Source organism: Camellia sinensis, chromosome 13 (assembly GCF_055761805.1).
Source record: "Camellia sinensis isolate YWXY chromosome 13, ASM5576180v1, whole genome shotgun sequence".
NCBI classification, from domain to species: domain Eukaryota; kingdom Viridiplantae; phylum Streptophyta; class Magnoliopsida; order Ericales; family Theaceae; genus Camellia; species Camellia sinensis.
In genome coordinates this window covers 101232623-101243036 of record NC_138973.1, presented here as the reverse complement: position 1 = coordinate 101243036, position 10414 = coordinate 101232623, and the positions used below count along the sequence as shown (strand labels likewise).

The following is a 10414-nucleotide window of genomic DNA, read 5'->3' as shown; positions in this document are numbered from 1 at the left end:
GGATAGGATAAATGAACAAAAGACTATTTTACCCCTTTTTAATTGTTTACTAAGTAATAGGAATATTAAACATATCTTTAATATTTTAATTATTTTTAGTTAGATTAAATAAAAATTTATTTTATTTTATTTTTTACACAATTAAATAAATTTATAAATAAAATATGAATAAAAATTTATAATATTTTTTTAATTAAAATTTTAAATAAATTTGTTTTTAAAAATAATAATAATTAAACAATGAAATTAAATAAAACATCTATTAACATTTAAATAATGAAATTAAATAAAATATAAACAAAATTTTAAAATAAAACATCCATAAAATATCTATAAAAAATTATTTAAAAATAAATAAATAAAACATCAATAAAAAGTTAAATAAAATTATTTTATTTTTAAATTGAGACATTTAAATTTTATTAAATTTTACTAAATATAATACATAATTAAATAGTAGAGGGTCAAAGTAGTCATTTCACTACCTAATTCCAACGGTGAATAATTCCCCAAAATTGTCCCACACCCCCTAGGATAGCATAATCCTCGATATAGGGAATAAGGAATCCGGCCGAACTCCATATCCGAGAGACTAAAAATAAAACAAACATTGGATTAAATTTACTGTTCAAATTACAATCAAATAATCCGTTATCTCCCAATCAAACACACCTGAATTATTATTATTATTGATAATCTGTTTGTGTTGGCAGAAAAACAAGCATCAGTTGAGTATATATCGATCGCATATAATAAAGAAGAGATTTGGTGTTGTGAGAGAAAGTCGACGTTTGCGATGGAGATTACGTCCAAGGACGAGAGGGGCAGTGCGCCGGTGCTGGACATTGATTCCAAGTCCACCGTCGGTGGCGGTGTTGAAGATGTCTACGGTGAGGATCGTGCGAATGAGGACCAGCCCGTCACCCATTGGACAATCTCTGTTGCCAGGTTCTCTTCATGATTCACCCCATCTTACTCATCATCGTTTGAATTTTGATCGTGATTGGTGTTGTTTGTTTGTGCTGATTCTAGCGTTTTTTATTTTATTTTATTTTTTATTTTAGTAGATCAATAGAATTTATATCAATAACTTGAGGAAATGGTTCAATTTGATACTGGACGAGCTAGGGATGATCTGAATTTTGGCGGATTTGAACTTCTTGAAGACATGCAAATTGTCTAACTTGCAATGTCACATTGCTGTTATCTGATTTTGATGTTGTTGAGACGTTTGTTGGACAATTTTGGTTTTTCTCCTAAGGCTCTGTTTGATTAGAAATAAATAAATTAATAAATTATGGAAAGTAAAAATGGTAGAATGTGAAGTGAAAGAAAAGAAAGGGAAAAAAAAAAAAATTCTTGTATAAATTTGATTAGGATGAAAATTTTGCAAGAAAATAGGAATTCTAATTATAACTACTTCTATAAACAAATTTAAACCTTGTTGTATTTTCTTGTATTTTTTGCAAGAAGCTAGAAATTAGTTACCATTCTTGTACAAGAAAGTTTCATGCTAAACAAACTCAGACAAATTTTTTTTTCCCTCACTTTCTACCGTTTTCATCCTAACCAAACTTAGCCTCAGATTCCTCAAGTTCTCTATCTGTGCGTGTATTGTGTTATACTTGTAGCCCATTTTGGGTTATGAAATGTTGCTGCTGCCCCTGCTTCAATTCATTTTCTGGTTATATGCAATTTCCGCTAATGTAGTATGTTTTAACTTCCAGTTTCTTATTCTGTATTGTTCATCTAATTTTCTCCTAAAATTATGGTGGGTAATTTTCTAATTAGTTGACTCTAAAGATGCATATAACTATACAGTAGTTTGTGTATGTATATATGTTATGTCTGGAGTGCCTGCCATTGTTGACCATTGTAATTGTCTTCTAATGCTAATTTATGTTCATTTTTTACTTCTTCATCTTGTACTCCAGTGGGTATACTTTGTTGAGGGACCCACATTACAACAAGGGGCTTGCGTTCACAGAGAGAGAGAGATGCTCATTACTTGCTTGGTCTGTTACTACCCGTGGTTATAACTCAACAACTTCAAGTACCATCTGTGTTTTCTATCTTATAACTAGTTAATATGATTCCTGTTGAACTTTTCTTTTTGGGGCTCTATATCAGGTGAAGAAAATGATGCACAATATTCGCCAATATCAAGTTCCACTTCAGAAGTACATGGCCATGATGGATCTTCAGGTGCCTCTTTTACTCACAACAACAACTGCAACTTGTTGATTTGAAGCCATTGGTGCATACGTGGTGTGCTTAGATGCTGCTTGGTTATAAATAATTCATTTTCAACTCACATAACAATATGGAATCTGGGATTATTAGCATTTACCCCTTCATTCTTCTTTCCAATGCCAGTGTACTTGAGATACTAGAGACAAGAAAAGCATGACGGATTACTTCATTTATTGTAGCCTTTAAAAGAGTTCAAAATGGATGAAAACAAAATGGTAAATGTATAATTCTTTAATTTATGCATTTTTAATTGTTTTGGTTTACAGGAGAGGAATGAGAGGCTGTTCTACAAGCTTCTCATTGACAATGTTGAGGAACTTCTCCCGATTGTCTACACTCCAACTGTTGGTGAGGCTTGCCCGAAGTATGGGAACATTTTCAGGCGCCCTCAGGGTCTTTGCATTAGCTTGAAAGAGAAGTATGATTTTGTTTCACCTGTATTTATGAGGCTTACAAGTTCTGATAATTTCAGTTTCAACTTAAAAAAAAGTTTCTTGCTTTCACAGAGGAAAGATTCTAGAGGTACTGAAAAATTGGCCTGAGAGGAGCATTCAAGTTATTGTCTCATTGATGGTGAGCGAATTTTGGGACTTGGGGATCTTGGTTGTCAGGTTCGTGTTTTCTTTCTTAATTATATAAACATTTTACCTTACGTTACAATTCTTACTTACAATCAGCATATGAGAATATTTACAGAACAGTTTTTTTTTTAGAACTTCCATAGTGACATTTGTTACTAGTGCTAATTCGATACATATTCTATTTTCAAGTATTAGTTCGATTGTTGAAAATTCTTGTATAAAAGCATTTGTAGCTAGTAACATATCAGGGGATGGGGATACCTGTTGGAAAACTGGCTCTGTATACAGCACTTGGAGGAGTTAGACCTTCCGCTGTAAGCCTCACTAGCAAATAATATACAGTATTCTCTATGTAGATTCTCACCTTCTTTGAAACCTTTACTTAATTACTCATGAACCTCTTTGATTATAATGTGTGTATTTATGTGTGTGCAAGTTTCACTACCATTATGTCTCAAGAAAAAGTACATAACATGGTTTAATTCTGAGCTTGACCATATAATCTTGATCAATGTCTTTTTGCTTGATTGTGCAGTGTTTACCCGTAACGATTGATGTGGGGACAAACAACGAGAAGTTGTTGAAGGATGAGTTCTACATTGGGCTCTGACAAAGGAGGGCAACTGGGAAGGTCCATTGGTTTTGGTATTTTATTGCTTGCTTACAGTCATGAAAAGCATTCTATTTGGTATTGAGCTAGTTTTAGAAAATTGATCTTCAGGAATATGCTGACCTTCTTCATGAATTCATGGCTGCTATCAAGCAGAATTATGGTGAAAAAGTACTCGTACAGGTGCACACCATCTCAGTTGTAGCTTTAGTTTGAATATTTTCGAAGCCTAATCTTGTTAATGCAGTTCTAATATTTTTTTGATTTCTTACCATCACTTTACAGTTTGAAGATTTTGCAAGCCACAATGCTTTTGAGCTGCTAGAGAAATATGGTTCTACTCATCTTGTCTTTAATGATGATATCCAGGTATATGGCAACATGGTGGTGGATCTCATTACTGACTGTTTGGAATCTTGTGCTGTTGTCTAAATTCCCCCCCCCCCCCCCCCCCCCAAAAAAAAAAAAAAAAAAAAACAACTATTGTAGGGGACAACATCTGGTTCTTACAGGTCATATTGCAGCACTGAAGTTACTTGGCGGTACCTTGGCTGAGCACACATTTTTATTTTTTGGTGCTGGGGAAGTAAGAATCTAATTACTACTTTACTTCTTTCATCTCATCTATATTTTGGTAGTCTGAGGAAAATCAAAAACTAAATATATGGACCATGGGAAAGCGTAGGGCGAAATATTGGGCACCCAATGACTTCAGTGGAAACCTATTTATGTGTTCACACTCTATACCTATTTTCTGTCTACACACTCCTGCAGAAGAATTCTCTCTCTTACTCATATTGGGGCCTAATTCATTCTGATTGTTTTACAGCAGTCCCAGTTTTGAGCATAGTGATAGTTTTGCATTTCACCCCTCCCTTAAAAAAAAAAAAAAAAAAAAAAATGAGAGGGAGGGGTGACCATTGGTTCAGTGGTAAAACCTTGGCCTAACAACCTTGAGGTTATGGGTTCAAGTCTCGAGGCAACCATTTTGTGCACTATCTCAAAAGTTAGGTGTGTATCCTATCTTTTCCCTCCCAAACACATTAATGTGTACTAATTGGGCAGCGGCCCTTTTTTTTTTAGAGGGAGGGATGATGTTTTTGGTTGGGCATTTTAATTTTTAAATTCCTTTTGGGTCATCCCTTTCCAGGAGCCTGCTTCTAGATCATCAAGCATCGGCCATCAACAGAAGAATTCATAGTCAAATTTCTTTTTATGTATCTCACTCTAGTCCTCTGAATTGTAGGCTGGAACTGGAATAGCAGAACTTATAGCTCTTGAGATGTCAAAACAGGTAATCATTTACTTCCATGTGGACGTTGTCTTCGGATTATTTCTTAGAGTACATCTAGAGCAACCCTCCATGTGGTTGCTTGGTGATTGTCTTCTTATGTTCATCTGTTATAGACCAAAGCTCCTTTGGAAGAGACGCGTAAGAAGAACTGGCTTGTGGACTCAAAGGTAGTGAAAGTTTCTGTTAGATTTGCATAAAAGAATGAAAGGAAGAAAAGAGAGAGCACTGCTGCTGTGTTTTATTTCTCACACCTAAACATATTAGGGTTACACATACTTATAATAAAAGACTAAGGGACAAATGACATAATTACCCTTACACACTAATACTTAACACTCTCCCTCAAGTTGGTGCAAAGTATCTCTTATGCCCAACTTACAGCAAATGGGATGGAAAACTTTACTACTAAGACCCTTAGTAAAGACATTAGTCAATTGATCTTCAAACTTCACAAAAGACATATATATGAAACCCTTATTCAATTTCTCCTTGATGAAATGTCTGTCAATGTCAATATGCTTTGTTTGTCATGCTGAACAGGATTGTGAGTAATACTAATGGCAGCTTTATTGTCACAGTACAATGTTAATGGTTCACTGCAGACAAACCCAATATCATTCAATAAGGACTGGAGCTACATCAATTCACATGTACCATACTCCATAGCCCTGTATTCTGCCTCTGCACTAGATCTGGACACCATTCTTTGTTTCTTACTATGCCATGTGACTAAATTCCCCCTTACAAATGCATAGTAACCGGAGGTAGATCACCTGTCATCTATAGAACCAGCCTAATCAACATCTGTGAATGCCTCCAACCTTAAGTGACCATGATTGGAAAATAAAATCTCTTCTCCAGAAGCAGATTTAAGATACCTCAAAATGTGATACACTACATCCAAATGAGGGACACGAGGCTCATGCATAAATTGACTTACTATCCCAACCGCATAGGCAATATCTAGACGAGTATGGGATAAATATACAAGTCTTCCCACAAGTTGCTGGTACCATAAGATCACCAACACCGCTACAAAGATGGTGTTTAGCCTTAATTGGCGAATCAGCAGGTTGGCAGCCTAACATACTAGTTTCCTCAAGAAGATCTAGGATATACTTCAGCTGAGATATAAAGATGCCTTTGTCAGATTTGGCAACTTCACTCTCAAGAAAGTACCTCAACAAACCAAGGTCTTTTATCTCGAATTCCTTGGCCAACATCTTAAGATGTGTCACTTCTTCTTCATCATTATCTATCACAACTATGTCATCCACATATACTATGCATGACGTTTGACAAACATTGTGTGATTTGCATTGCTTTGCTTATACCCGAATCTCAACATAGCCTTTAGGAATCTATCAAACCAAGCTCGAGTAGACTGTTTCAAACCATAAAACGTCTTTTTCAACCTACAAACTTTCCAACTGTAGACTGAGATGAGAATCCTGGTGGTACATCCATATATACCTCCTCCTCCAAATCACCATGGAGAAATGCATTCTTCACGTCTAACTGTTGTAAAGGCTATCCCAAATTAGCTGCACATGAGAGAATAGCTCGAATGGAATTCATCTTTGCCATAGGGGCAAAGGTTTCTTGGAAATCAATTCCATGTGTTTGAGTAAACCCCTTGGCCACTAATCGTGCTTTGTACCGTTCAATTGTTCCATCTGCTTTCTGCTTGATAGTGAACACCCACTTACACCCTACAAGCTTTTTTCCACTAGGAAGATGAACCAATTCCCAAGTGTTATTCTTGGTTAGAGCTTGCATCTCTTCTACCATAGCTACTTTCCACTAAGGATCATTGATAGCTTCCTTCCAATCCTGGGCAATGCATGTAGAAGACAAAGACGGAACAAAAGCATGATATGTAGAAGACAATGAATCATATGACACAAATTTAGAAATGAGATGTTGAGTACAAGCCCTAACCCCCTTTCTAAGAGCAATAGGAAGACTTGAATCATTGACAACAGGACTCTTAACTACAGGTAGAGGAATAGATTGAGATGCATTACCTGGAACTGGCATGAGGGATGATGATGGGTCTGGTGGCATAAGGGAAGCTTGCTCTTTCGGACGCCGACAATAAGTCTTAAGATCAACATTGTCCAAATGACCACCAACGTTAGGCTCCACATCAAGAGAACTATTAGGCTCCCCCTTACCACAAATAACAATCAACTAACTAGGAAGGAAAAAAGACAACTCGTGCTGATAGGCCATCTCCTCATCCGCAATCTCATCCATACCACCACTACTCTCCCTCTGAGGAGATGGCAGAGGAGAAGGACAGAAGGATGCAGATTCATGTAAAGTGACATCCATACTAACATACACTTTGCGAGTGTGAGGATCATAGTATTTGTAACCCTTCTGAGTAACAGAATAACCAATAAAGACATAACGCACAGCCTTAGGATCAAGTTTTCCATGAGTACGAAGTTGCAAATGAACAAAACAAACACACCCAAACACCCGAGGAGGAAGAGAAGAGGTGGGATATGCTACAGGAAGCAGTTGAAGAGGAATTTGGAATTTGAGGACACTGGAAGGCATACGGTTGATAAGGTAAGTAGCGGTAAGAATAGCATCACCCCAAAATGACTTATGGACATTCATGGTAAACAAGAGAGAGCGAGCAACTTCAAGATGGCCATGCTTGCGTTCGGCAACCCCATTCTGTTGAGGAGTACCAACACAATTAGTCTGATAAAGAATGTCATGCTCCGCTAGGTATGCTAAAAAAACTCCATCAACATACTCAGTCCCATTATCACTACGAAGAGTTTTTATTTGAGCATTGAAAAGATTGGTCACCATTTTATGAAAAGTTTGGAAACAAGAAAAAAACTTCACTCTTAGTTCGAAGCAAGTAAATCGAAGTCACACGGAAATAACAATCAATAAATGTAACAACCCATTGATACCCAGAAGTAGAAACCATAGGGGAAGGGCCTCACACATCGGTATGAATAAGCATAAAAAGGAAAGTACTTTTATTAATTGAAGGGTAACAAGTACGTTTATGCTTTGCAAGTTCACAAGCATCACAACCAAAAATACTCCTAGGACAATCACGAACTAAAGAAGGAAAAAGTTTCTCTAAAACACTGAAGGAAGGATGACCCAAATGGCGATGCCATTGATGAAGGAGATAAAGAGGAGAGCCAGTAGTGCACTTGAGAGCCTGAGATGGGATGACAGAAGGAACGACATCCAGAAAATACAGCCCATCTTGTGCTCTACCATTGCCAATTGTTTTCCTCGTAGCCAAGTCCTGAAAGACATAATGAGTAGGAAAAAATGACACTGAGCAATTTAGAGAAGTAGTAAGGTCTCGCTTGGGAAGTAATAGTTTTAGCCTGAAGGCAAAAAGTTACTAAAAAAATCAAAAAACTTAAAACCTGTTGGAATTTGGAAATAGTGATATTATAATTATGGTAGTGTTGGAATCAGGAAAGAGTGATATTGTAATTATGGTAGTGTGTATAAAACCAATGATTGTGTCAATCACAGATTTAATACATTTCTTATCTTCGTTTCCTATTTTATTTGTTTCCTATTTTGTAATATTGTTTCATTATAAATACAAGGCTCTACCTCATTCATAGGTAAGCCAAATTATTCTTTTCATTCTTTTTGGTATCAGAGCCAAAACACAAAAACCCTAGACCACCCCCTCCTCTCTATTGGCCCCTGTTCTTCACTGCCCAACAGTTTCTTCATCTTCTTTCTTTTTCCTTCAGCAGCCAACAGACCTCCTCTCCCTTCTAGACCACCCGATAGCCTAACCCACCAATCCTAGACCACCCGAAACCACTTACCCACCCTCCTATACCCCTCGGTAGGGCTGTATTACACCTGCCGAGGGCCTTGCTGCTGCCAATCAGGTCTCATCCTGGCCTAGAGCATTTTGACTAGGTCTTCCCCTAGCCTAGATCTGTTTGATACCCTCTTTAGGGTGATTTGAATCTTTTTTCTCCCTTTTATAGGGTGTAGTGCTGATGCTTTAAGCACTTTAGCCGTTGAGTTTTTTTCAGCTTTTCTGGTTATTTACTCGAACTGTGTTGATGTGTTGCTGCATTGCTGTCTATTTCAGCCCTCATCATCTCCCCATGGATAACTTATCTTCTACTATTTCCACTGAGGTATCTACTGCAATCGCCACCAAATCTGTGCCTGTTTTAAGCATTGATTTTTCTCTTTCCCATTATATTCCATTCATCGTATTACGAGTGTGGTGTTGAATGGGAAAATTTTTGCTGCTTGGAGTCGTTCCCTTAAACTCTACCTTGTGGGAAAGGGAAAGGCCCATTGGCTTTTATCTACTATTACCTCGCCGGCTGTGACAGACCCTATACATGCTCAGTGGGATAGCGATAACTGCACTATATTGGGATGGATGTTCAATTCCATGGAAGATTGAATTTATCATATGTTCCTTTATTGCGATACAATTCCGAGTTTGTGGCAGACATTGTCAAAGATGTACGCTCATGCACACAATGATGCCCGTATCTTCGAGCTTTACCAAGATGTAGCTCGAGCCTCTCAGTCCTCTCTTGGCCTTTCTGTACCTAAATTCTTTGGCTATCTTAAAGCTCGTTGGGAGGAACTTGCTCAATATGAGCTTTTGACTGACCTTCCACCAGAAGCCGCCTCTCTTGTGTCCAGAGGCTTGCCCGACAGCACACTTACCAGTTTCTCATGGGTTTAAACTCTGAATTTGAATCTCTTCGAATTCAAATTCGCAACACATCACCCATGCCATCTCTTTATGAGGCTTTTGCCACTATTGACAGTGATGAGCGTCGCCAGTGATTAGTGCAACCTAGTGTTCCTTCAGTACCTCCAGTTTTAGCAGATCAGATGGCTCTTGCTGCGAGTTCTGGTTCTTGAAGTTCTACCGGTTCTGTTACTTGTCATCATTGTGGTGATCCTAGACATGTCAAAGCTCGTTGCTTCAAACTTCATCCTGAGTTAAGGCAACGCCCTTCCTAACCTCGTGGTCTTGCTACACGTAGTTTTGGCTCTTCTCGCACTGTTGCTTTGGTGGAAGTTACTCTTGCTTTTGAGCCTCCTAATGTCCCTAATCTACAGCAGTTACAGACTTAAATTGGTCAGCTTCAAGCCCAACTTGGGTCTCTCACCGCCGGTTCTCTTGGTCCATCAGTACTAGTCATCCCATTTCCCAGTATCTCTCATATGACAGGGTTTCTAACTCATATCATTCTTTCCTTGGCAAGCTTGAGTCCGAGTCTATTCCAAGGTCTATGTCAGAGGCCCTTTAGAATCCAAAATGGGTGGCGGTGGTAGCTTTAGAGCATAATCATATTTGGGATTTGGTTCCTTTACCTTCTGGTGAGAGTATCGTGGGTTGCAAATGGGTCTTTGCTATTAAGTACCTACCTGATGGCTCCGTTGACCGTGATAAGGCCTACTTACTGGCCAAGGGCTTCACTCAAGTTCCTGGCAAGGATTTTGGTGCTACCCTTGCCCCAATTGCCAAGCTTACCTCTATTTGTCTACTCATCTCTCTTGCAGCATCCCATTCTTCGCCCCTTTATCAGCTTGATGTCAAGAATGCCTTTCTGCATGGGGATTTTCTTGAGACGATTTATATGGTCCCTCCTCCTAGTTTTTAAGCTGCGAGGGAGTATTCGG

The 10414-nt window shown here is 38.0% G+C and overlaps 1 pseudogene across 1 annotated transcript in view; it reads left to right on the top strand.

Annotated features, from left to right (window-relative positions):
* Positions 1-625: 625 nt before the first annotated feature.
* The window catches only part of LOC114256843 (NADP-dependent malic enzyme-like), a 22415-nt pseudogene continuing 12626 nt past the window's right edge, over positions 626-10414 (top strand). Inside the window, exons 1-12 of the transcript XR_014349314.1 lie at positions 626-948; positions 1935-2053; positions 2131-2205; positions 2520-2671; positions 2760-2864; positions 3083-3148; positions 3370-3465; positions 3556-3627; positions 3730-3813; positions 3934-4030; positions 4691-4738; positions 4852-4905. The product of XR_014349314.1 is annotated as an NADP-dependent malic enzyme-like (transcript). The remainder of the gene's footprint in view (positions 949-1934; positions 2054-2130; positions 2206-2519; positions 2672-2759; positions 2865-3082; positions 3149-3369; positions 3466-3555; positions 3628-3729; positions 3814-3933; positions 4031-4690; positions 4739-4851; positions 4906-10414) is intronic.